Below are 6,000 nucleotides of genomic sequence, written 5' to 3'. Positions count from 1 at the left end.
TAAAGATTAAATAAATTACAAAATATATTAGAATATTGAGAAGGGCTCACATTTTTTGTCAGATGAGACTCAAAGTTGAGTATCTAAACTTAGCAACTTTCGCTAAATTTAGATACCAACTTATTGATATACATTGCAAAAAATACTCTCTCTAAAAATTACTCACTTAAGTCTTACAATTGGAGAGGGTATTATATTCAGTTTTGATGCAAATCTAAGATAAATCTGTCCTCCTTAAAAGTAGCCTAATGTTTTTGACTTTTGTGCCATGCCTTTTTAGTGCAGTAGTGCAGTGAACATTGATGAATACAGAATACAAGTAATAGAGACGTGTTTTTGTTTGTGTGTGTGACATATAAATACAAGTAGGTTTTTTGGCACCAATTTTGTCACTTCAGTTATTCCATACACATTCTAACTTTCTTATTGAAGAAAAAAATTACTGTAAAGTTTATAATGAATGTGATTGTCGGTAAATGCTGTCAACAACAATATTAGTGAGTGACTTAGCTTAGTGGAGAATGATGTTTGTGATGCTAATGTGTCGTGGTTGGAACTTAGGAGGAATAATTTACATTTGTAGAAGTGAGTACTATGTTCATTTATGCTCGTGTCACTTTTAAAGGGGAAAGATGAGGTTTGACTATACATAATATATACTTCCTCCGTTCTTTATTATTTGACCCGCTTTGACTTTTACACTATTCACCACCCCTCTTTTGACCGTCTTTTGTGAATAATATGTACGAAAAAATATATTCATGTATGATCTTTTTGGATTCGTCTTAATAAGTGCTATCAGCCTATCATAATATATAACTTTTATAATTTTTAATTATGGAGAATTTAAGTTATTGATTGTTAAAGTTTAGCATTGGCAGGCGTGATAAAAGAAACAGGTCAAGTAAAAAAGAACAGAGGAAGCAGGTGTTAAGTGTTATCATCCTATAACCTTCGATTAATTCAAGCATGTTGGTGAGAAGAGTATATACTACCTATGGTATTTATTATTTGCAACTTTGGGGTATTATTTGTGAAATATAAATATTCTAAAGTTACAAATAATGAAAATTAGAGGTATTTTTTTTTTTTTTTTGAACATATATATCTCTAGTAATATCCTATTGATTCTCTTCTTTAAATTTTATAATTGATATATTTTGATCGACCCATAATTCATTATCATTGCATATTAGATATGATAAATACATGTATGTATGTGATGATGTTGCAATAACCATTCACATCGGTAAATAACCCATAGTTATAAATAAATAACTAAGTATATAATTCCAATTTTCAGAAATAATGTTTTTGTTATTACATTTATGATTCTAACTTTTAGGACATAGATTTTTTTAAAAAAAAATTAAGTGAACAACTTAACATAACTAAAGATAGTGAGGATCTCTGATCTTCAACCGAATTTAACTTACGAGTGTATATATATTTAATAAACTTACTAGCTTATACATTTAAAATTTGAAACTTCATTCGTAGTCAAATATATAGTTTAATAATGATTTGAGTATGTTGTTTCATTTAACTTTTTATTTTGTTCCTCGGTTCATCCGGCCATCACATTATTACAAATAATTTTATCCCTTTTAGAGGCTTGAAAGGGCACATTCAAGTAACCAAACTTTTTCATGAAGACCTATGCGGCTATGCATGATATCCATATATCCATCTAACTTGCTTGTTTATAAATTGCTCCATTATATTATATATTAACGGATAAAGAACTTTTTGTTCACAATACATCCATCTTATAATTAATTTTGGTCCCTCTCCTTTTAAATAAAATAATTATTATATGATTTGAAGCAACCTAGAGATCTTGAGTTATTATTATTAATATTTATTGTTATCTTGATCCAAATGATTGAAAAAATTTGCATGTCTATATATTTAATTAATGAAAATAATGTAGCTTTTCATGTGTTTGATATGCCTGCATAAAATGTATATAATATATTACATAGTTTGATTTCATTGGTCCAAACTCCTCTTCTAAGTATGTAATTGTTAATTATTAATAGGAAAAAGATATATACAGCCCTAAGGGCTGCATATAAGAAGCTAAAAATGGAAAGGAAAAACAATAAATAACCATTTATTACACCGATTTACTCGTGAATTGTCGATAAATTCCCAACTTAATACTAAAAAAGGAAGTATATTAAATGCTTATATGCAGCCCTTAGGGCTGCATATAACATTACCCTTATTAATATATGTTTGGATAAGTTATGAAATGCATTTGTTGCATGTTATGATGAGGAAGATTAATGCTCTTCCATAATTAACGGGAAGAAAATTTAATTAATTAGCACTTCTTTAGAAATTAATCATGCATATTGACCTTCGTTTACCACCACTAATTGCGCATCACTTCATAAAGTAGAAATTGGTCAGATAATAGAGGAGCCAAATAAACAATAAAAGTTTGCATGAACAGCTAGCTAACAACTTCATTAAAATTAAACAAATTCTTGTGGCCATTACAAGTAAACTCTTTACTTGATAGAATTTAGAGAACCACATATCAATTTTATTTTTGTGGTAGGATTTTATATAGTGCCAATATGTGGAGTATGCATTTGTGCCATCAATTTATATATTATCTCTGGTTTAAATTACTCGCAACTTTTGGGTATTATTTGTGAGATATAAAATATTCCAAAGTTGCAAGTAATTTGGAGTGGAGGTAGTATAAATACAGATATACGACACGTTGAAACAATCCATATTTATTATAGTATTAATCATTCATAATACTTTGACATACGGAATGTTTTGTATTCATTGCCCTTGCCTCTATTTTCTTATTTTATTTATTTTAATTATTAATTTTATTTGTACAGGTAACCTAATATATTCCTATTGAACCTTGCAAAATAAATCACATTTTTGTTAAGAGTAAATGATGTAATCATTTTGTCACACTAAGATATAGGGCTACTCAGGGAAACAAGTTCCCAAATTATAAGTTTTAGTTTATAATCAAGTTTTCACAACTAAAATAATTTAGTTTTAATTAGTTAAAGCTCGGCTAATAAGTAAACTGTTCCAATAAATACAAGATATATACTAAGTTATATTCAAATGAATAGAGTTAAGAGTACAATTAGGTACTCAATTCTTCCTTTTTTCATCTTTAAGGTACTCAATTTTTTTTGCTTTGCTTTTGGGTACTCAAAGTGATTTTCAGGTGAACTAACTCACCACTAACTCATCACTAACCATACCTAATTAAAAAAATAATTTTTTTTTTTTAAAAAAATTCTTAACTTTGACTCATAAACTAGCCGTTATTACTCTATTTAAAGGGGCATGAACTTGGACAAAAAATGCCATAAAAACACCTGCAAAACACTAGCAACGCACCATGTTTTCTTAACAAAATTCATCCAAAACGATTTTCCCTGATTCAATTTCAATAAAAAAAAAAAAAAACAAAAACAGCAACGCAGAAGCTGTAGCAGTACACTAGCAACAAATATCATCAAAACAGGTTCATTTACCATGTCTATTTAGGCACAAATTCTTCAACAAGGTTTTCCCAGATTTTTTTAGAAATATATATATATAGATATATATATAAACAGAAACAGAAGCTGCTGCTAGGTTCTTCCCTTGCTGCTGCTAGCTTAATCCAACAACAAAGCAACAAATTTAACATAAGAAATCGACATCATCAATTTGTTCAAAAAAACCCCCAAAAAATCGAAAACCCTAGGTCGCAAATAACATCAAGAAATGGGCAAAAAATTCAAAATTTAAATCAAAATATCAACATAATCCATGAGTAATTGAGCTTACCTAAAAAAAATGGCGGCTTTTGGTGTCGTTTTCCCCAGAGTCGAGCCTAAGCTTGCTCGTGTTCTTCAACAATGACGCAGCAAAATTTCCAGAAAAGGAAAGAATAAAGGGAGCAAAAAGAGGGAATAAAGAATGAGAAAGGGAAAAAAATTAAGGGTGACCCGCGAATTTTTTTAATCGGGTGGGGGCCATTTTCTCTTAACAAGGTACTGAATTCTTTAACCAAAGGTACTGAATTCTTAGGCTGATTTATTTTTTTGGCCGGAATTCTTAACTAAGTACCCAACAGCAAAGTAAAAAAAATTAAGTACCTAAACGGTGAAAAAAGGAAGAATTGAGTACCTGAATTTGTGGTTAACTCAAATGAATATAATGCATCCTTAGGCCCTTAGTTGCCTCTCTCGTCCATCTATTTTCTAATGTTAGATGATTTTCACCATATCTTTTTAATTAGTTTCATAATTATTACACATTTATAAAAGAAAAATAATTTCTTGTATGGATCATGTCCGAACATATTAAATTTACTTCGATGTATATAATATTTTCAAAGACTATATAAATAATTCAAAGAATTAAATTTTGAACACCCATTTACGAAGGTTAATTTCTAAACAGATTATTTGGCAAAGGAGAGGTAGTGGATTTCAATAAGTTGATGATAAACTTGAGATGTTGTTGTATAATTATTGCTTGATTATATATGTCCTTTTGTGAAATCTTTCTCTATCAATTTCAGTCCCTATATATTAATAAAATTGCCCCCTTTTGCTAACAATAAACAAATAATCTCAACATATTAAGCATTACATAACATCTTTGCATAAATTAATTGATAAAATCAACTAAATTCCAAATAAACTCCAAAATCCAAGAATTGACATGAACAGAAATGGCTAGATATTTTTGGAGGAACATATTGTATAAATACACATGACAACTGAAATACGGAGTAATAACTTAGATATTTTGGTGAACTAAATTAAATTTTTTTATTTTATTATTATTATTATTATTATTATTATTATTATTATTATTATTATTATTATTTTTTAAAGTAATAAAATCCAACATCATTTAAACAGTAGAAAGCGTGATAAGAAATTACAAATGGCATACTACGTAAACACAAATAGTTGTCAACTAGTAAGTGATATCACAACTCACATGGGAGGTGATCTAAAGGACGGTGCCAATTACATTTTTCTAAAACTAATGCAATAAACATGATTTATTGGTTTAAAGACCCCTAATTTAGCTGATCATGTATGCAATGAGATCTCACTTTCATTAGACAATCGTTTTAATTAATTTTGATGGATCCGTACATAATACATATATATACGCGTTGTTAGGGATCATCTCAATCGACAATTATGTTACCTTTTGTTCTAATAATTTTGATTCCTTACTACTATCTTTATTGTGAAAGTTATGTTTTTTTGTAATGGATTGGTTTTGGCCATTGACAACAACGTTACTCTTATGTGTTTCACTGAAGGTGATAAACTACGTATTACAATATTTAATTATATGGATTTTTCTACAAAGTGCCTTAGTATAGCTGTGTTATTCGGTTTTCTAAACTGTATCCATTAGTTTAAATGTTATCTGTCCACGATACCCTATAGGTTCATTAAGTGAGTAAATTGTACCCTTTTATATACTCCGTAAATACATTAGTGACGGATATTAGATAGTGGAATTTGAACTAAAAAATGCAGCTTTCTCTTTCTCTCAATTTTCTTTCTATTTTTGTAATAGGATGATGATGAATCGATGATGATTAAGTATTTGGAAGGAATCTAAATAAAGGATGCTGAAAGGCCACGTAATTATAATTAAGCAACAAACACAAATGGGGCGGCAAATTTTTTTAACTTTTGGTGTTGCTAATTTGCTAATGCTTTACTAGTACTGACTATTGACTGATAACCACTCCCAAAGGGTCAGTATACAACAATTTTCCAACAATTTTATTTGGAATTTTTAGGTATCATATTGTAAGACCTGAGATAAAATTTGATTATCGCAAGTTCTACATTTATTTAGAGCTGATCATGTATCAGGTCAATTTGCACCCAAAAGTCAATATATGTGTAGGGATATATACGACTAAACCTGTGGTTTTAAATCAGCCTGTAATAAGTCGTTTAAACTAGTACTGACTATTGA

The sequence above is a fragment of the Chenopodium quinoa genome, unplaced genomic scaffold, assembly GCF_001683475.1.
Source record: "Chenopodium quinoa cultivar QQ74 unplaced genomic scaffold, ASM168347v1, whole genome shotgun sequence".
NCBI lineage: Eukaryota > Viridiplantae > Streptophyta > Magnoliopsida > Caryophyllales > Amaranthaceae > Chenopodium > Chenopodium quinoa.
Note: the sequence above shows the minus strand (reverse complement) of the source record.